We start from the raw sequence: 22,635 nt of genomic DNA, 5'->3' as shown, positions 1-22,635 counted from the left end.
TGGCATTAAACATGCAAAATCCTGTCAGTGAAAGTGTTCTAAAAGCTTAGTCTTCTTTACACATAATAACAAACAAAATTAGACAATGGACACAGCTACAGGATGTTAGAATATATGAAAAATATATTATATTTTTCGTATATTCCTTGTTTGGTTGATATTGTAATATTCTCTATTTACGGTGAATTGTAATCAAATCATGGGGAATTGATTATCATATTAGTATTTACTCTAAATCCTATAAATATGGATATTTGTATTGTAGAAAAACAAATTAATAAAAGCACAATGTAGCCCTTTGGGCTTTACCCTATGGACATAAATCATAAACGAACCACGTAAATCCTCTATGTCTTTTCTCTCTTTCTTGCTTCCGTTATTATTCCAGTTATTATTAAGTTTAATTTGACACAACAAAAGATCTTAAACAAAAATAAGGAACGTTGAAAACAAATACCTTTCTTCTTAAATCAACAAGTTATCTGTAATGTACTTCCTCAGAACAATTTGTTTGAACAGAATTGCAATGGCCATGTAATAGTGGATTTTTTTCTTCTCAACAACTTAGAGTTAGAGGTGCCTGAAAGACTAAAAGCATGCAAAAATATTTTAACTACACAAAATGTGCTTGTTAATTTTTCGACAAGGCTTCTCTACCATATATAAACAGGTTAAGAACATCTACTCATATCCTAGAGAAAACCAAAAACCTACCTTATTCCTGTTTGCAGCAATTCATCCTGGACTCCATTCTGTAATGCAAATTATAACTCTCAAATTATGTGGGAGAAAAAGAATAAAAACATCATTCTTTACATCTTAAATGTCACGGCAGTTTCGAACTTTACAGTTGGATACTCCAATCTAAATTTTACATGCAACATTGGTCATACCCTTTTACTGCTGACAATGAATACTAATCAATTCAGACAGCCATCTTCCATAATCTTTGCACCACGTTGTATTCGTCTCAATGCACTTATCCTACTCATATGAATACCTGAATGTTGACCCTTTACTGTCCTTCCTCTTTTCATCTCTGACTCAGCAGAAGCACCACCACTGCTAAAGGGAGTTCTAAGACAGACAACCAGAACTCTTTCATCTCTCTCCTTTCTCTTATGTTTGTGAAGTGATCTTTGAACTGCTTGGTTGGCTCCACAAAGACAGCCAAAATAGTACATAGGATCAACATAGCAAGATGATGAAGAGACAATGCCTTTCATGCTGGTTGGCTGGACAAGTTTTATAAAATCCTCTATCTCTGTAAAGCACGAATGATCGGAGTATGGAATAGTATAGATGTACTTATGAAACCTTCCCACAGAACCTAAATTTGCATTTGGCTTATCAATATGGTTCCCTAGAGATTTCAGCTTTGACTAAAACTTTACTAAAATAGAATTTGTCTTGCGCTAGGGTTCTCAAGGGCATGATGGCGGCCGCCGGGGCCTCTAAGGGCCCTCCAACGGTGGCGGGGAGGACTCGGTCTTTTGCAGAGTTGGTTTCGGTACCGCCTCAGCCCATCCCTGAGGTTGTGATTCCGTTTCGATCTCACCAGATTGTGGATGGGGAGGTTTGTGTACAGTTTTCTAGGGACGAAATTGAGAGATCGGCGTTCATTAATGGGCGTTTCGGTTTGCTATGGTGATGAAGTTTCTGAAGCAACGGCCCTCTCTTGAACGGATTTGTGCGTTCATTAATGGGCATTGGGGCCTAGTCTCTCAGCCAGTGGTCTCAGCGATGCGGAAGCCCAGAAACGTATTCGTTCGATTTGCTTTGGAGGCAGACTTTATCAAGGCTATGTCCAGTGAAAGTAGCGAGATTGATGGGGTCAATTACCGCAATTTTCAGTGGATGGTGAACTTCTCAGAAGAGGTGGAACCTGTGATGGCACCGGTTTGGATTAATTTGCTGGGGCTTGCTCCGAATTTCTATCAAGAATCATACCTGCAGAATATTACAGCTCCGGTTGGAATTCTCCGTCGGAGAGACAATGCTACAAAATGTGCGACACGCACTGATGGGGCTAGGGTCTGTGTTCTGATAAGTGCTGAATGTTACACATTCAAGCCCCTTAATTTACATATGTTAAGCTCTTAGTTTTGTTATAATTTGATGTTTTGTGTTGTTTTTGTGTTTTCTTATATTTTACAGGTTTTAGAAGAAAAACCGATCAAATTCCAAGATTATAATGAAGTCAGCAAACTCACTTTTGGATAGATTCAAACTCCAAATCAATTTTGAATTTAAGGAAAGAGAAGTTGGCAAAAATTCGTTATCTTTGGAAAGAATCCAGAATGAGCACGTCTCAGTAATTTAATCATAACTTTCAGCTCAAGTATCAGATTGCAACAAAATTGACGGCGTTGGAAAGATAATAACAAAGGCAACAAATATGTCAGAAATAGGTTTTTTCTAATTCAGATGTTTTCCATGCCAAAATCGCCCCGCAATAAAAGACCGCAAAATCTGTACGAATTTTGGAATCCTTTTCCTACTTATGCTCCATTTGTTTCGGCGTAAAATGATTTCTGGAAAATGATTTCGGCATTTTCCGGTGTTTGGTTGGGGTGAAAATAACAGTCAATGAAAATCATTTTCGGTTTGACCGTAAAAGCTTCTTTAATTTTTGGAAAACGGTTTACGATTTTTAAAACTGTAAATCGTTTTCCGAAATTAAGCTCTTCGTCCTTACACGCATGTTTGATATCCGATCGTTAAAATTTAGCAATTGTCTGTCATCGGGATCAAGTCGGCGCCGGAGTCCGACAACTTCCAGTCGCCGGAAACCTGCCGGAGCTGGAATCAGGTCACCGGAATTTTACCGGTACCGGAATCCAGCACCGGCAGACCAAATTCCGGCCTGGATATCGCCGGATTCCGGCCAAGTCGGTCGTATCTGGACGGACCCGGGTATTGATCCGACCGGATCTGGCCGGATCTTGACGGATCCGGCTATTGATCCGGCCGGATCTGGCCAAAACGGCCGGGATCCGGCTGGATCTGGATGGATCCGGCCATTAATTCGGCCGGATCTGGCCAAAACGGCTGGGATCCGGCCATTAATCCGGCCGGATCCGGAAGATTCCGGCCATTTTGGCCGGATCCGGTCAACTTTCACACCGGAATCCGACAACGGCGACCGGACGTTGCCGGATTCCAGCGACAATTACCAAACTCTTATTTTTGCATTTCGTAATTTTTTCGTGCGAACCAAACACCGAAAAATATTTTCGAGAAAATCAATTTTTCTGAAAATGATTTCGTCGAAATCATTTTACGACGGAAATCATTTTACGTCGAAACAAACGGAGCATTAGATAGAAATTTCAGAAAAAGGAAAAGACTTGTAATTATTCTTTTTGGACTAGAAAACCTACTTAGAATTGTAATAGGAATTCTAGAGCTTCTAAAGCTTCTCTAATCCCTATAAATAGGCCTCTAGCCTTTGAAGAAAGATACAAGTTTTGAGGAAGAATCAAAGGCTAAATTAAGAAAGAGGTTCTTTCTAGTTTTTATTTTCTTTATTTATTTATTTTCTGTATGTATATAATTTTAGTTTATATTAGTTGTAACTAATACTTTAGTTAGGGCTCGATTGAAGCCCTAATCATGTCTCTTTAAGTTTTTCAATTTGCCTTGCTACAATTTATATATTGATGCTTAACTTGATTAATTCTAGTTTCTTGAATTCCTCATATGTTTATGTTTGGCCATCATATGCATGTGGTATGGATTTGTTATTTATGTCAATTTGGATGACCGAGTCCTGGGCATAATAGAGTAACAAAAGAACCCCGACACAGGTTCTTGGATTAATCAACATAAAGACAACTGGAATAGATACCATATTCCAATCTGAGTGTGTTTACCGATTTCCATAGATTTATGCTTTCTTGAAGAACAACTTAGTAGATACCATGCTAAATCCTTCAAGGAAGAAAAGAGTTAGAGTAGATACCATGCCTAACTCGTTGTTTAGGGAAATCAATAGCTTTAGGAGAAGATACCATTCCCTTGTGGCTGATAAACATTAAACATCATGATATGATTGCAGTATTGTGCATATTGCGAATCTTATTTGAGTATGATTAGCGGTGGATATCGAAGCCCTACCTTTTCTTCATAGTATTTTTAATTCAATCTTTTATCCTGTCTTATTCAACATATCGCTTTTAGGAATTTCTCTTTAAAGACAATTTATACCAATCCTCGTGGGAATGATCTCGTATTTGCCTGCTATACTATTGTTTTGATCTTGTGCACTTGCGAGTAAAACGTACAAGTATTTGCCTATTTATTTAGGTAGATATTTGCACAACAAGTTTTTGGCGCCGTTGCCGGGGATTGTGTTAAATTGTGTTATTAAAGTTTTTCCTTTTACTTTAGTTATTTCTGTTTATGATAATCTAAAAAAAAAAAGGTTTTTTTCCTTTAATTTTTATTTTTATTTTTTATTTTTGTGTTCCTTTTGTTATGCTTATGTTCATGTAAAAAAAATCAAAGTTAAGGAAGACATAGCAGAAGTACGTATAGAGAATCCACCCGAGCGGAAGCCGATGAAGAGTTCCTTCATACCACAAAATCCAAATCAGCTATCTTGCATTGCTTTTCAACCAAATGTGCAAAGCAATTTTGATTTGTCTCCGTTGCTCAATATGGTTCCACACTATAGAGGCACACCTACAGAGGATCCATATCTACACATTCGGGACTTCTTTGATCTTTGCAAAACTCAAAACGTCCTTGGCTTAAATGCGGAAGGAATCAGGTTAATTCTCTTCCCTTTTTCCTTGAAAGATAATGCTAAGTTATGGTTGAATTCTTTAGTTGCATGGTCTATTCACAATTGGGAGGAGTTGACCACAAAGTTCTTGAAAAAGTTCTTTCCAGCCCAACGAACTAGGCAATTGAGGAGGGAGATTCAAACCTTCCAACAAAAAGATGGAGACCTATTCTTTGAGGTGTGGGAACACTTCAAGGAGCTACTTCTAAAATGCCCACATCACAATCTATCTCAGGACGATCAGGTACAAAATTTTTATGAAGGTTTAAATGATTCTAACAAAAGTCTTGTAGATTCAGCTTGTGGAGGTGTACTAATGGAAAAGAATAGTGAGGAGGCAATAGAACTGTTTGAGACTTTAAGCGAAAACTCCCAACAATTCTCATCCCGAGGGAGGCAAGGACTCAAAAGAAAAGGCGTCTATGAAGTGAATGGCAATAATGGAGTTCAAACTCAGATGGCTACCTTGGAAAGGAAACTGGATATGCTAGTGAAAGTCATGACTACTCATAACATCTCTCCCATTCAACAGATTGCTCAAGTGGAGGTATGTGCCATATGTTCTCATTCTGACCACACCACTGAGACTTGCCCCATGTTTTCATTTACAGATCAAGAGAAAGCAAATTATGTGGGCCAGAATAATTACCCTCCAAAGAACAATCCATACTCCAACACCTACAATGCAGGGTGGCGAACCCACCCCAATTTTTCATGGAGTAACACTCAGAATGTGCAAACTCCCCAAGGGCAACAAAGAAATTTCCAACAAGAAAATAACTATCAAGCTCCACCACAAGCGGTCGAACCGAATCCAGAACCAAAGAAGAATGACCTTGAGGATGCTCTACTCAAATTTTTAACTGAGCAACAACAGACCAATGCTTAGATCAGTCAAGCTGTCCAAAGATTGGAAACACAAGGGGGGCAGTTGGCCAAAGAGTTAAGTGAGAGAAAAATGGGTGAATTCCCAATGGAAGCTGACTGTGAACAAATCATCAACCACCTCAAAAGAGAAAGCGAAGAAGAGCTTCAAAGTCAATTGGTGGCTAATCCTAATGGATATTACATGGAGGATTGGAGTTCTTCCTATCATGAGCAAGCTATCACAACATTGAGGAGTGAAGAAGTGGTCGAAAATCATAAAGAAGAGGGGAATGAGGAGCAAATTGAGGTCACAAATGATTTACATCGGGAAAACGGCAAGGAAGTGAGCACTGAGGCTTCTTCAACATCAACTTCTATTCCCGAATTACCAAGAGGTCATGAGAGTAGTTTATTATTGATATTAGACGAGCAAACTGAGGTCATCAAAGTAGAAAAACTCTCTAAGTATTTTCCTCATAGTATTTCAGTTCATGATTCCCTTCCAGATGAGAAACTGTTTGAAAATTCTCAGAGTGATTTACCCCGATCTGTGAAAATTAGGAACTACCTTTTTGTAGGTAGAATTCATTCTCTATGGTCTAAGAGAAGAAAAGATTGGTGCTTCAAGTTTAAACTCAAAAGCTACTACCAAAAGCGCTCGAGCAGTCCAGGAGCTCAAGCACATCTACCTAGATTAGTGGTACTGAGGCCACTGCATGCACTGAAAATCCATATCCTTAAAGAATTCTGGTTTTGTTTTTAATTATAGTTCATTTTATTTTGGTTAAGTTTAGTTTTATTGTGGTTAATTTTAGTTTCTATTCTTTTTTATATTTAGTTTTCCTTTCCTTGGTTTTTGTTTTTTTTAGTTTCTTTCAGGAAAAGTGTGTCTACATTCAAGTTTGGGGGTATGCTACGAGCCATACCTAGTCCAACCAATTTTCTCATCTCCCGGGTATGATCTTTCCATTCTATCTACACATTGAGGACAATGTGTAATTTAAGTTTGGGGGTATGGGACACACACACACTTTCTCACTTTTTGTTTAAAAAAAAAAAAAAAATTTGAAATTGCATGTTCATGTTATTTTTAAGACTTTGGTTGATCTAAAAATTGTGATTTGAATTTCATTGGTGAGCTTAGAATGTTGAACACATGATCATTTGAAATTGATTCTAAAGTCCTACTACTTACTTTTGGCATCTAAGGATTCATTTGTTTCAATTTACACTATCACAAGCACATTAGCATATAATTTGTGAGGTATGATAAATGAACCTGATTGTGTATTTTTTCAATGTCTTGAGTGAAGCTGGGTGACTTGTTGAATGGATACCTTGGCATATTTATAATAATAATAATAATAATAAAAATAATAAAAAAAAAACCATTTTTGAAGCTTTCACCGAGTAACTGGACTTCTTGCCTCATTAAGCAGTGAATGTTCACGTCAAAAAGTGAGAAATTCATATTGGTTAAAGTCATGACTAGTTTAGTTCTGTAGCCTTTTTGACTCGAGTTAGTAAGCTCTTAGGGGTGTTTCAACACTTAGTGCCTTAAAACCATCTGGTTTGGGAGCATTAGCCTAACACTCATTACATGGGTCAATTAGAAAGCTTAAGAGAACTAAGCATTGCACAGTCTGAAAATAAAAAATAAAAAATAAAAAATAAAGCTCTTGCTATTATGCCTTGGTTATTCAATTTGATGGGGATCCCAGTGAATTTTAAGATATTGAATCATTGCACATTGGAATTAATTTGAAGCCTCATGATTATGTGTTAGTTCACCTTACACTGAATTGAACTTATGATGCCTGAGCTTGTCGTTTGTAAGTGGTTAGACTTTGGAATTCTATTTTTTATTGAAAATGGAGTTTATCTTTCTAAGCTTGCTAATGAATGAGAATCATAATTTTGGTGACACTTAACTCTTTGGAATAAACATGAATTTTGGCATAATGTTTGTGGGTATCATTCATGGCAAACCCTCACGAGACTTCACTCGTCCACTAGGGAGTCCTAGGGGTTTAAAAGGCTTATTGCATACGCTAAATGCAATCGTGTTTCCCGTGACAGAGGAGGTAGAGTAGTTATTGTTTTAGTTTTCATTTTTTTTCAATTATGCATTGCTAAGGGACTAGCAACATGTAAGTTTGGGGGTGTGATAAGTGCTGAATGTTACACATTCAAGCCCCTTAATTTACATATGTTAAGCTCTTAGTTTTGTTATAATTTGATGTTTTGTGTTGTTTTTGTGTTTTCTTATATTTTACAGGTTTTAGAAGAAAAACCGATCAAATTCCAAGATTATAATGAAGTCAGCAAACTCACTTTTGGATAGATTCAAACTCCAAATCAATTTTGAATTTAAGGAAAGAGAAGTTGGCAAAAATTCGTTATCTTTGGAAAGAATCCAGAATGAGCACGTCTCAGTAATTTACTCATAACTTTCAGCTCAAGTATCAGATTGCAACATAATTGGCGGCGTTGGAAAGCTAATAACAAAGGAAATAAATATGTAAGAAATAGGTTTTTCCTAACTCGGATGTTTTCCATGCCAAAATCGCCCCGCAATAAAAGACCGCAAATCTGTACGAATTTTGGAATCCTTTTCCTACTTATGCTCCGTTTGTTTCGACGTAAAATGGTTTCTGTCGTAAAATGGTTTCAGAGAAGTCATTTTTCAGGAAACCATTTTCCGTCGAAATCATTTTCTGGTGTTTGGCGCGTACGAAAAATCGCAAATATTTTTTAATATTTTTATTCAATCATATTAACTTATAAAAATCAATTTTTATTCACAACATAAAAATATTAATGTAAAATAATATAAAAATCATCGATGACGAGATTCGGTTACTGACCGATAAGATTCTGACAATTTTTACCTGATTCCGGCTAATATAGCCAGAATTCGAGATAAAGGTCGAAATCCGGACAGTTTCGTTGGAATCTGGGATAGCCTGATTCCGGCGAAAGTGGCCGGATCCCGGCAGGCTGGTCGGATTTGGCCAGATTCGTCCGGCCAGCCGGGAACCGTCCTCTCTGGGCAGGGCCGACCGGGATCCGACCACTCTGGCCAGGGCCGGCCGGGATCCGGCCTCTCTGGCCAGATCCAGTCAGATGGCCGGAATCCAGCCGGTCAGGCCAGATCCGGCTGGTCTGCTGGATTCTGGTCAGATTGGTTGCCGGAATCTGGCTGACCGGATTCCGGCGAAGGTGGCCGGATTCCGTCGCCAGATTCCGGCGACATTAACCGGATGTTGTCGGATTCCGAAATCGGCAATATTTCGATGGTGGTCGGCTGCTTGAATGTGAAGGTCGACTGTGCCGTTTAAAATAGATCGACTGCGTCTGGCGTCTTCGGAAAACGATTTACGCTTATTTTCTGAAATTTACTAAGCATTTTTTGTCAAACAGAAATCATTTTCCGGTTGACTATTATTTTCGCCCATTCCAAACACCGGAAAATACCGAAATCATTTACCAGAAATCATTTTACGCCGAAACAAACGGAAATTTCAGAAAAAGGAAAAGACTTGTAATTATTCTTTTTGGACTAGAAAACCTACTTAGAATTGTAATAGGAATTCTAGAGCTTCTAAAGCTTCTCTAATCCCTATAAATAGGCCTCTAGCCTTTGAAGAAAGATACAAGCTTTGAGGAAGAATCAAAGGCTAAATCAAGAAAGAGGTTCTTTCTAGTTTTTATTTTCTTTCTTTATTTATTTTCTGTATGTATATAATTTTAGTTTATATTAGTTGTAACTAATACTTTAGTCAGGGCTCGATTGAAGCCCTAATCATGTCTCTTTAAGTTTTTCAATTTGCCTTGCTACAATTTATATATTGATGCTTAACTTGATTAATTCTAGTTTCTTGAATTCCTCATATGTTTATGTTTGGCCATCATATGCATGTGGTACGGATTTGTTATTTATGTCAATTTGGATGACCGAGTCCTGGGCATAATAGAGTAACAAAAGAACCCCGACACAGGTTCTTGGATTAATCAACATAAAGACAACTGGAATAGATACCATATTCCAATCTGAGTGTGTTTACCGATTTCCATAGATTTATGCTTTCTTGAAGAACAACTTAGTAGATACCATGCTAAATCCTTCAAGGAAGAAAAGAGTTAGAGTAGATACCATGCCTAACTCGTTGTTTAGGGAAATCAATAGCTTTAGGAGAAGATACCATTCCCTTGTGGCTGATAAACATTAAACATCATGATATGATTGCAGTATTATGCATATTGCGAATCTTATTTGAGTATGATTAGCGGTGGATATCGAAGCCCTACCTTTTCTTCATAGTATTTTTAATTCAATCTTTTATCCTGTCTTATTCAACATATCGCTTTTAGGAATTTCTCTTTAAAGACAATTTATACCAATCCTCGTGGGAATGATCTCGTATTTGCCTGCTATACTATTGTTTTGATCTTGTGCACTTGCGAGTAAAACGTACAAGTATTTGCCTATTTATTTAGGTAGATATTTGCACAACTTGTTCTAATGAATATTTCCCAACCACCAGTGCAACATGTGTGGATTGGGATGCCTCGACAGCCTTCCAGTGTGCGTCAAGAAATTAACTATGAAACCCTTCCAGCCTTCTGCACCAAATGTAATACATAAGGGCATAATATTGGTACTTGCAAGCTGTTGGTGAAGGACGTAGGGAAAAAGAAGGAATCAGGTCTTGTATGGAAACCGCAGAAACCCAAAGAAACAGAGAAGGTGGTCGTCTTGGGGGGAAATAGACCCTTTGTTTCAGGGGAACCTGTGGGAGATGATTTGGCTGTTAAGGAAAATAATTTTGAGGCAAAAAATTCTGGGGTGAATAAGGAAGTTGCTGTCACGGAGAGTGAAAAAACTGGAACGTATGGAGGGGAGGAAGGGCTGACTAGAAGTGAAAAAAGGCTGTCCAAGGATCAATTGGAGTCAATGGCAAAAAATGATAAAAGTTCAACTGAGATGAGGTGTGCTGAATTGATCATAAAGGGAGCTGCTTTGGTGGTTAATACGAACATGGATTGTACGATGAAATCTGTGGAGATTGGTGGGGATTCTGGCAATTCTGGAGGGGCTGGCCTGCTGAATGGTGAAAAGGAGTATGATCCTATATCTATAAATGGCTCTCTAGATGGTGTTATATTGGAGAATCTAGATGATAATGTTGAGGAGTTGGCCAAGGAAAATATTGGGTGAAGGAGAGTCGAAAAAGCAGCCAAACCTGTGATGAGGAGTTCAGGGTCTGTTTCGGATTCAGAGGGAATAGGTGTGTTACCGCATTTTGCGAAAGAAAAAGATGGTGTTTCGGATAATAAAATTTTGAAACCAAAGTTGAGATCTAGTATGAAGCTACGCAGTTCCTCACAGGCTCCTAGCAGGCCTGAACGGATTGATCAATGTAAGACAACCTGCTGTTTTGGAATTGTCGAGGTCTCGGTTCCTCGAAGACTAGATTACGTGATATGCTAAAAGTTTTAAAGTTGAAGATTTAAATTATTGCGGAGCCTTTTCGTCAAGATTGTAAACTTGCACGTTGGCAAGGAATGTTGAATTTTGATGTGTTTTATTCGAATGGTGATTCGGGTGGTAAATTGTGGATATTCTTGAAAGATGAGGTTCAAATTAATATTCTTCAAGAGTCGAATCAGCATGTTACTTTTATAATTAACTCTTCTTTGCTCATTTATGCTGTCTATGCTAAATGTAATTACATGGAGAGAAGGTAGCTCTGGGATAGTCTTCTGTCTTTTGGAGTTTTACAGATGCCTTGGATGATTATTGGCGATTTTAATACTATTCATCATGATGGGGAGAGAAGAGGAGGATGTCCGCGTCTGCCAAGGGCAATGGAAGATTTTTCCTCTTTTATTCAAAATGGTGGGTTGATCGAAGTGCCTTTTTCAGGAAATAAACTGTCTTGGTGCAATGGGCATGGAGGTTTGACTCGTAGTTGGGCTTGTTTGGATAGGGCTTTGTGTAATACAAGGCTTTTGGATAGATGGTCGATGGTATCATTGAAATATTTACCTCGGAAATCGTCAGATCATGCGTCTATGTCTCTTCGGTTGGAGAGTTCGGATAAGAGGTATGGTCCTAGCATTTTTAGATTCCAACAGATGTGGACGTTGCATGAAGGTTTTGGGGAGTTTATTCATAATCTATGGAATGAGGAGGTGGATGGAGCTGGTTTGTGGAAACTTGCTTATAAGTTGAAAAAAGTTAAAAATGCTCTTAGAAGATAGAATCGTGAAGTTTTCGGTTGGACTACGATGCACTTAAAACGATTGGAGGAAAAAGTTGAGCAAAAGGAAACTCAATTGCAAGAGTCTTATTCACAAGAAGTGGAAGCGGATATGCTTGAGGCTCAAGTGGAATTAAACACTTGGATGAAACGAGAGGAAACCAGAATTGCTCAAAAAATTAAAAATACGTGGATAGGGCATGGGGAGGTTAATGCTTCTTTCTTTGTAGCTTTGCAGACTAGGTGATGAGTACCAAATATTGTGTATTTGGACCCCTTAATTTACATTAGTTAAACCTTTAGCTTTGTTATTTTCTAATGCTTTGGTTAGTTTTAGTGTTTTTATATTTTGTAGGACAATAAGAGAGAAATGATACAATTCAAGCAAAATACAAGGAAATTCGGATGCAGCAGACCACTACATTTAGACTGATCATAACAGGACCAAAAGATATCCGTTTTGGGAGTTTCTTAGGTCTAAATTGAATTTCAAGATGTCAGCTTTCCAACGCAACAAGTTTCAGCCAATTTGGAGATGCGTGGAAAAAGATATGGCTGTTTGAATTTCAGTCGTCGGATCATCCCGAAAATCCGGAACCATCTCTCTTATTATTTTTCTTTTGCTTCATCCCTTGTCTCCCCAAAGCTAGAGCCAATACACGTTTTTCTCCACATTCTCAGCCACTTAATCACTTTTTTTTCCACTCAACATCATTCCATAAAACACTCACCACTCATTCCATAAAACACTCACCACTCATCTCTCCACTCATACACCCACTCACCCATTCCACACAAACCACTTGGCTATAAAAGGAGACCAAGGCTGAAAATCAAAGGGGGGAGGAGAGGCATGAGCCTCTTTGTACATAACTTCTTGTTTCTCTTCTTCTTGTAGCTTATTTCTTTCCTTTTGCAACTCTTTGATTTTTATGCTTTTAATTTAATGTTTTAAGTTGTAGTTATTTTATCATGTGTAGCTAATATTTTCGTTTGGGGTTGAGGATGAAACCTCACCATTGAAGAGAAACCGAGTTTCTTGCTTGTTCATGCTATTTGAGTTTATGAGTTTGATTTCTCATTGTTCTACTTCGATTTTTATGAGATGATGTTTTGATATCTCTTGTGGTTTCCGGATACAAGTGATGATGTGGAATAAGTCTCATTAAAATTGATTGCTTGGTGTTTGATCTATCTAAACATTGGATATTCATTGTGCGTCGTTTGACTAATACATTGTTTTATCGGTTTGAATGATGATATCCATTGTGATTGAATGATACATTGGATGTTTTGATTTCAATTGGTACTCTTTGTGATTTGTGCTATGAACGGAATCATTGAATGTTTCAAATGATTTTTGAAGCAATGTAGAGCATACCTAAGATTTGAATGTGACAACCTCAAAATATGTGTGATGAGCATGAGATTATGTTCTTGTGATTTGGTGAGTGTGGATTCTGAAACCCTAGACCCCTTTATCTTCATTATTTTTGTTCATGTTTTCTTTTATCAAAAAACCCCTAAATTTGGAACTAGGTTAAAGTAGGATTAGTTTGAATAGAGATTAATTTTCGCAACACAATTCCCTGTGGGATCGACCTCGCACTTGCATAACACTATATTGCAAAATGATTCGTGCACTTGCGAGTACTATTTTAAAACACATCACTAGGAAGAGGAATATTATTAATTCGATGAATCTTCCAGATGGTAGAATGCTGCCTACGCCGGAATAGATTCATAATGAAGCGGTAGTTCATTTTGCTGATTTTTTGGGTCGCAGGGGTTCGGCGTCAGTGCTTAGTTTATCTGATATTATACAAGAAGAGGTGAGGGAAGCTGAAAATTTGAACTTATGTCGGAGCCCAACAAAGCAGGAAATTAAAGATGCCTTGTTTGATATACTGATTAATAGCAACCTTGGCCCGGATGGTTTTACTTCTAGTTTTTTCCAACATTGTTGGGATTTTATTCAGACAGACTTGGTCGAGGCAGTCAAGGACTTTTTTGCAGGTACGGCGTTTCCGAGGTATTACACTGCTTCCTTTCTTGTTTTAATTCCGAAAGTGCCGGACCCATGTTCCTTTGATCAATTTAGGCCTATTAGCCTTTGCTCGGTTGTGTATAAAATATGTTCAAAGCTGATTGTGAATCGATTATCTGCTGTTTTGTGTCATTTGGTTTCTGAAGAGCAAGGAGCCTTTCTGCCTGGCAGAAGTATTTTTGAGAACATAAGTCTTACACAGGAATTGGTTCAAGACATAAATAAACCAATTCGGGGGGGTAACATTATGATGAAAATTGATATGGGGGCTTATGATACGGTAGACTGGGAATTTTTACTGCAAGTGCTGAATGCGTTTGGGTTTTCCTTGGGGTTTTGTAAGCTGATCTCCAACTGTGTTTTTGTTCTTGGTTCTCTGTGGTGATGAATGGCACTTATAAATGTTTTTTTAAGGCTAGTAGGGGTCTTCGCCAGGGGGATCCTTTATCCCCTTATTTATTTATTTTGATGGAGGAGGTGTTTTCTAGATTGTTGCGGAAGAACGTTCAGGATGGGACTATTGGATACTATTTACAGCCTAGAAAGGGCCCTTTAATATCCCATTTGCTTTATGCGGATCATATGGTTATTTTTTCGACTGGTAGAAAGAAAGATGTGAGGAGCATTTTAGAAGTTCTTGATACCTATGCCCAGTGGTCTGGTCAAGTGGTCAACGCCTCGAAATCATCTATTTTTTTTTTTCTAACCGTATTCCAGATTCTAGGCGTCAGGAGGTGATTCATGTTTCTGGTTTTTCGATTGGAAATTTCCCAACGCGATATTTGGGGGTTCCCATTTTCCCTGGTAGGGTTAAATCTTGGTATTTTGATGATTTGTTGGTTAAAATTTCTAAAAAAAATTGAGGGTTGGAAGATGAGATATCTTTCTGCTGGTGCCAGATTAATTCTGATTAAGCACGTTCTTTCAAGTTTGCCGATGCATTTATTATCAGTCTTACCAGTGCCCAATCAAATATTTGGGAAGATTAACAGAATTTTTAGTACGTTTTTCTGGGGTTCGTCTGAAGGAAGGCCAAAGAGGAAATGGGTGAGTTGGGAATCAGTTTGCAGGCCCGTGGATGAAGGCGGCGTGGGGATCAGAAATATTATGGATGTCTACAGCTCCCTTCAATCCAAATTTGCCTGGAAATTCCTCTCGGAGGATACCTTATGGTCGCGTTTCTTTAAAGCTAAATACGTGAAGAATCAACATATTTCCCTTGTGGACTCCTCTAAAGGCTCTAGATTTTGGAAAATGCTTATTAATTCCGTTCCCCTGGTTATTGACAAGTCCGTTTGGCGTGTCAAAGATGGGAACCTATCATTTTGGCAGGATAAGTGGATGGAGTCGAGTCCTATATGTCAGAAGGTTCAGATATCTGATTTGCCTTTATTAAAAATAAAAGATTGCATGGTGGAAAAAAGTTGGGATGTGGACTTGGTTGTTCAGCTAGTGGGTCAAGAGATTGCTGATGATATTTTCTCTCAGGTTGATGGAACTAAACCAGGAATGGATCGGTTAATATGGCTTGGTAGTAGGGATGGGAGATTTTCAACAAAAATTGTTTGGGCCTGGCTTCGTATTTCGGTTCCAAAGCACCAATGGACAAACTGGATTTGGCACTCTGCTTTACCAAAAAAAATTTCAGTTGTTGTATGGAAGGTGATGACTAATAGCTTGAGTGTGGATGACCGGATAAGGCGTATTGGTATCTCTTTAGCCTCAAAATGTGAATGCTGTCCGCAGGGAGACTTTGAGGACCTGGATCATGTGCTTTACAGTGGCAAGATTGCAGCTAAGCTTTGGCAAATGTGCTCTAGTTTCCTGGGTATTCCTTATGTGGCTACTCGGTCTTGGTTGATTACTGTTGAAACTTGGTTTCATAGATCCAAAAAATCCACAAAGGTTGGTAATTTGATTGGGTTGATTCCCTGTATCATTATTTGGAATTTATGGATATGGAGATGTTCGGCTCGAATGGAGGGACAAAAGGATTGCTTTAATGTTTTGTGGTGGAAGGTTAAATACTGGATTCATTGGGTTGGCTTGAGGCTCAGGGATACCGGTAATTTGCATCAACGTGATCAAGCAATTCTTAAAGATTTAAATTTGCCGGCTGTTTCTCTTTCGAAAAGTAATTTCATTGCAGTTTCTTGGGAGAAGCCAGAGTTGGGTTGGTTCAAATTAAATACGGATGGTAGTAGTTTGGTGAATCCGGGGATTTCAGGTGTGGGGGGATTGATTAGAGACCATAAAGGTAATCTAATTGTTGCTTTTTCGGAGTATTTTGGTATTGGTTCTAATAATAAAGCAGAATTATTGGGGGTTCTAATTGGTTTGCGAAAATGTAAGGCGATGGGTTTACGTAATATTGTTGTTGAACTTGACTCATCTCTGATTGTGACTTGGTTCGAGAAAGGTAGTTGTCGGGTTTGGTACTTGGAGGATTTTTTGGAGGAAATAGTTCTTCTCCTCAGTGGCCTGAATACTCGGTTTAACCATGTGTTTAGAGAGGGTAATCAAGCTGTGGACTGGCTCAGTAAACGTGGTAGTGCGGGGATTACGCATGATTATAATTCAAATAATATTCCTAAGGAACTCAAAGAGATTTTACGGGTAGATAAATGTGGTTTACCTTGCTTTAGAATAAAGTAAGTTGAGTTATGTCTTTCATGGGATGGTTTCTTTGTAAATCCTGTGATTTTTGGATGTTATCATGGTATTCCTCCGCCAAAAGTGAGGCTTTTATCTAATAAATTTGGGCTGGGATCACTATTGGACATGTGATCTCATCTTTTCTTAAAAAAAAAAAAAAAAAATCAATATGGTTCCCACCGTTTCCACTCCATTTACTTTTGTTGTAATGAGAAGTTAAAAAAGAACCAAAAGGTTTGTCACCTTTTTCAAGAGATTTTGTCACCCATGGAAGATCAGATGGCATGATACCAATAGTTGCGCGCATTGTATTTAGTCCCTCTAGAGTTTCAATGCTAAAACTGTAACGAGGAACAACTCGCACTCTTGTAAGAGAAGTCTTGGTAGTAAATATTTCATGGTTCCCAAGAAGGTGTATAGTTCACAAGCGTTCCAGCCACACCCAAATCTTTAATGAAGAAATCAAGAGAATAGAGTACAAAATGAACCGGTTACCAATAAGAACACAAAGCATATAAGATAAAGTGTCAAATATTTCTATACCTACTTAATTTTACACGGGGAGAAGAAGTGCTCATAATTTTAGTCAGATGATCAATGACATAGTTTAAGTTTTCCAAACAGTTTATGGTATTTAATTTGATGTTTAGAAAACAAAAGGCAACAAAATTGATTAGCGATCATATGGCTTTCTATAGGTGATTTCCAAAGTGTAAGTACCATTTTAGCTGCATATGCATAATAGTACATCATGCACTTTCAGAGATCATCATAATAATCCATATATACAAAGCTAGATTTTTCTCCTAATAAATGGGCATGAACAGACTTTTATTTTAAGTGCACGCGAAATGTGAAGCAAAAGATCTTCTTTCCCCAAAGTGTCGATGCCAATAATGATGTCATGTTCAGGATGTGAGACAATGATATCGACAACCTGTAACCAGCCATAAAATAAATTAGCAGTAAAACAAACATCCCTTAGTACTATGACAGTTTTTTTAGCGAAAATTAGTATGATATCTGATAGAAAATAATTGGATTCTGGAAAAAAGCCTAAACTAGTACTGGTTGTCTATCCTAACTTAGTATGATATTTAGAAGGTTTAACATAGTAATGGCCATTGTTCAGTAACGTGCAGCTATAAAGTGCATTAAACTGCATCATACAATCTAGGCAAAACTAGAGAACCTTGCAGAGAAATGTGGAGGTGCACCTGCTAAGCTGCAGCTTCTCGAGATGGAAAATTGTATGACGGATTGCAGTATGTGTTATCCAAGTAAAAGATGTCGACTACATCGTCCTTGAGAGCATCGAGGAGCATGGTTCTTCCTATCTTTTCCCTCTTACTAGCTGTTTCCCAACGGAAATCACCAGTGAAAAGCAAGTAGCCAAACTCTCCATGAAACAAAAACATAACTGCACTTGTTGGATCGATGAAAACAAATGCACAATAACAAGCATTTTCTGTGATTGCACCATCAATGAATTAAGACCTCGCAATAGACAAATTAGGTTCAATACTAGAACCAAGTCCTGGATTCAATCATATTCTCTATGGTTGCTATGGTTTTACAACAAGAATCCACACACAACCTTAATTAGAACAGGAATGTTTGATAAATACAAGCTACCATTTAACGAAGCAGGAAGCCATACCTAAGTAGAAGATCTGCTTAACACTCTTCCGTCCCTAAATAGAGGAAATTTGAAAACATTTATTTTCATCTAAGCAAAATTGTAGTGAGGATAATTTATTAAAATATCTTGTTATGCACATCATATCATATATATATATATATATAAAAGTCGAGTTTTTCCTTAGAATGGCATGAACCCATACTTTTTAGTGACTGAACCGGTCATTTAAATATTGAACCGGTCTTTTAAATAAAATTGAACCGGTTTATTTAATCTCTCTCTCTCTCTCTCTCTCTCTCTCTCTATTAATGATACAAATAGTCTCTCTCTCAATTAATGATATAAGTATGACCTTTTGGTATTTTTATATTTTTGGTTGAAATCTAAATATAACCGGTCTATTTAATCTCTATCTCTCTCTATTAATGATACAAGTAGCCTCTTTCTCTCAATTAATGATATAAGTATGACTCTTTGGTATTTTTATATTTTTGGTTGAAATCTAAATATGTTTCCATTTTGTTTGTGAATGTTTATGAGATTTTTTTTTTGTTCATTTGTTTTTTCGAATGTTCAGAATTATATAGGATTGAAATATAATAGGTATCACACCAACATTAAAAAAATTCCAACTAATTTTCTATTTTATATTTTGATAATCAAAATCGTGGTTTTCTTCTTGCTATTTTTCTTCTTCATACTTATTTTCATTCTAAACTACACCTATGAGAACAAATATTTTAACATGTTTTAATTTATATGAATTAAACTAAAAATAAGGGTCTTATGTATTAAGTCATTTAAATGTTTTATATATCATATATATATATATAAAAGCCGAGTTTTTCCTTAGAATGGTATAGAATAGTGACACGTGGCATGAACCCATACTTTTTAGTGACTGAACCAGTCATTTAAATACTGAACCGGTCTTTTAAATAAAATTGAACCGGTCTATTTAATCTCTCTCTCTCTCTCTCTCTATTAATGATACAAATAGTCTCTCTCTCAATTAATGATATAAGTATGAGCTTTTGGTATTTTTATATTTTTGGTTGAAATCTAAATATAACCGGTCTATTTAATCTCTATCTCTCTCAATTAATGATATAAGTATGACTCTTTGGTATTTTTTAATTTTTGGTTGAAATCTAAATATATTTCCATTTTGTTTGTGAATTTTTGTGAGATTTTTTTTTTGTTCATTTTTTTTTTCGAATGTTCAGAATTATATAGAATTGAAATATAATAGGTATCACACCAACATTAAAAAAAATTCCAACTAATTTTCTATTTTATATTTTGATAATCAAAATCGTGGTTTTCTTCTTACTATTTTTCTTCTTCATACTTATTTTCATTCTAAACTACACCTATGAGAACAAATATTTTAACATGTTTTAATTTATATGAATTAAACTAAAAATAAGGGTCTTATGTATTAATTCATTTAAATGTTTTATATATATATATATATATATATATATATATATATATATATATAAAGAGAAATGATTCATACACTCATTTCTCACAACAGCCTCACAACAAGCTGACGTGGATAGTAATATTTTATTATTTTTTTGTTTTGTTTTCATTTCTTTTTGTAAAAAATAATAAAATATTACCAGCCACGTCAGCTTGTTGTGGGGTTGTTGTGAGAAATGAGTGTAGGGATCATTTCTCATATATAAAAGCCGAGTTTTTCCTTAGAATGGCATAGAATAGTGACACGTGGCATGAACCCATACTTTTTAGTGACTGAACCGATCATTTAAATACTGAACCGGTCTTTTAAATAAAATTGAACCGGTCTATTTAATCTCTCTCTCTCTCTCTCTCTCTCTCTCTCTCTATTAATGATACAAATAGTCTCTCTCTCAATTAATGATATAAGTATGACATTTTGGTATTTTTATATTTTTTGTTGAAATCTAAATATAACCGGTCTATTTAATCTCTATCTCTCTCTATTAATGATACAAGTAGCATCTCTCTCTCAATTAATGATATAAGTATGACTCTTTGGTATTTTTATATTTTTGGTTGAAATCTAAATATGTTTCCATTTTGTTTGTGAATGTTTATGAGATTTTTTTTTTGTTCATTTATTTTTTCGAATGTTTAGAATTATATAGGATTGAAATATAATAGGTATCACACCAACATTAAAAAAAATTCCTACTAATTTTCTATTTTATATTTTGATAATCAAAATCGTGGCTTTCTTCTTGCTATTTTTCTTCTTCTACTTATTTTCATTCTAAACTACATCTATGAGAACAAATATTTTAACATGTTTTAATTTATATGAATTAAACTAAAAATAAGGGTCTTATGTATTAATTCATTTAAATGTTTTATATACCATATATATATAAAAGCCGAGTTCCAACTTAGAGTTGGCCTAGAATTAGGACACGTGACATGAATCCATACTTTTTAAATATTGAACCGACCATTTGAGTAAAAAACTGGTAATTTAAGTAAAACTAAACCGATCTGTGTATTTCAAGTAAAATAAATTGTGCATTTAATATCACTAATTAACTATCTTATATTGAATAAAAAATGAATAGAAACGTCAATTCTTTTTGTCATTAAATCTTCACTAATTTCTACCTATTTCTCTTCCTTTAAGTAAAATCTTTTACTCTAACACCGCTTCCCCTCCCACTAAATGTCCGTTACAAACTAAACCTTAAAGAGTCAAATGTCAGTTTTTTTTTTTTCTTTGGGAAATGTCAAAAGTCACTCCAATATCTCTCACTTTCTCAAATAAATGTATGGAGAAGTAATGGTTTGTGGCTATGCAAAACTGCAATGTTGTTTACATTACCGGAGAGTGATGCTCAAAGCAAAGAGAGCGAAGTTTTTGCTATTGTTGGAACCTTTTTGTTTGTAATATTGCTATAGCCTTTTTTTTTTTTTTTTTTTTTTTTTTTTTTTTTTTAATTTGCCTTTCAAGTTTGTCAAGGTTGTGTTCAATAGAATTGTAAATAATATGTTTGTATTTATTTTATGTGCTTCTGTTTTTCTGATTTGATTTTCTATCATTATTTTTGCATTGATAATTTATATTTTTTTATTTTTTTATTTTTATTTTTGTTGTTTTAAGTACGTGCTATGATGATTTTTTAATTTACGTTGTTCATTGATTTTTTTTTCCTGTATAATGCACATTGTTAACGTGCTTAATTGATAGACAATATTGATTTTCAAGGTTTCATATGAACCGGAAAAGTATATGGAAAAGAAAACTCTAATTTATTCTTTATTTTTTATGTAATTAATATATTATTTTTCATTCAAATTGCTTATTTTATCTTTTGTAAATTTTACACTAAATTCAAGAAAATGATGGTGAGAGAGAGTTTCCTATGGTTTTTTTTGTACGGGGTATGATGATTTTTTAGCGTATTATGTTTATTGAATAGTTTTTTATTACTTTGTGTAATACAAAAAAGATAATACTATTATATGGACAGAAATTTCCTACAAACCGGTTTGTAGGAAATTTCTTACAATCCACATATAAGATTGACATGTGTCATTTAGCATGTGAGAATCATATGTTATTTAAATAGCATGTACGAACATAGTGTTAGCCCTATGGCGTCAATCCGATTATATTGCAAATATTTTGATGATAACAAATTATATCTTGTTGCTCTAATGTATTTACTTCAAGTATGATAGTTGCAAAGAACATTCGAGCACACATTCTCAAAGGACCAAAAAGAATCAAAGGCATTTGGAATTCTAAGCAAGAAGCCCTTAAGCTCTGAAGAACACAAGATTGAAGAATCCGTATTTTATTAGGGTATTCTTGTAAAGCTCTTGTATGATTGAACTCCTGAGACTCCTCACTCTAGAATGAACTAAGGACCCTTCATACATTGCATATATGAATTTTTGAAAAACGAAAATCATTAAAAATCAAACTTCAAGTTTAAAAATTCTGCTGGAAATTATTTTGTCTTGAAAAATCAGATTTCAAGTTTAAAAATTCTGCTGGAAATTATTTTGTGTTGAAAAATCAGATTTCAAGTTTAAAAATTCTGCTGGAAATTATTTTGTCTTGAAAAATCAGATTTCAAGTTTGAAAATTCTGCTAGTTATCATTTTGTCTTTGAAAATCAGATTTCATCTTTGGAAAATTAGCTAACAATTATTCTTGTCTTTGAAAATCAGATTTCATCTTTGAAAAATTAGCTAGGAATAATTCTTGTATTTGAAAATCAGATTTCATCTTTGAAATATTAGCTAGCAACAATTTCTGACTTTGAAAATCTGGTTGCAAATTTGAAAAATTGTCTAGCAACAATTTCTGACTTTGAAAATATGGTTGCAAATTTGAAATATTAGC

The 22,635-nt window shown here is 35.8% G+C and overlaps 1 non-coding gene and 1 pseudogene across 1 annotated transcript; both read right to left on the bottom strand.

The window, feature by feature from the left end:
• Window positions 1-920: 920 nt before the first annotated feature.
• LOC133859493 (uncharacterized) overlaps window positions 921-22,635 on the bottom strand; it is a 23,442-nt pseudogene continuing 1,727 nt past the window's right edge.
• LOC133862112 (small nucleolar RNA R71) lies at window positions 4,911-5,017 on the bottom strand. Its single transcript, XR_009899135.1, has one exon. It is a non-coding gene; the product is annotated as a small nucleolar RNA R71 (small nucleolar RNA).

This window comes from Alnus glutinosa, chromosome 2 (genome assembly GCF_958979055.1).
Source record: "Alnus glutinosa chromosome 2, dhAlnGlut1.1, whole genome shotgun sequence".
In the NCBI taxonomy this organism is placed as follows: domain Eukaryota; kingdom Viridiplantae; phylum Streptophyta; class Magnoliopsida; order Fagales; family Betulaceae; genus Alnus; species Alnus glutinosa.
This window is presented reverse-complemented; position numbering and strand designations above follow the sequence as displayed.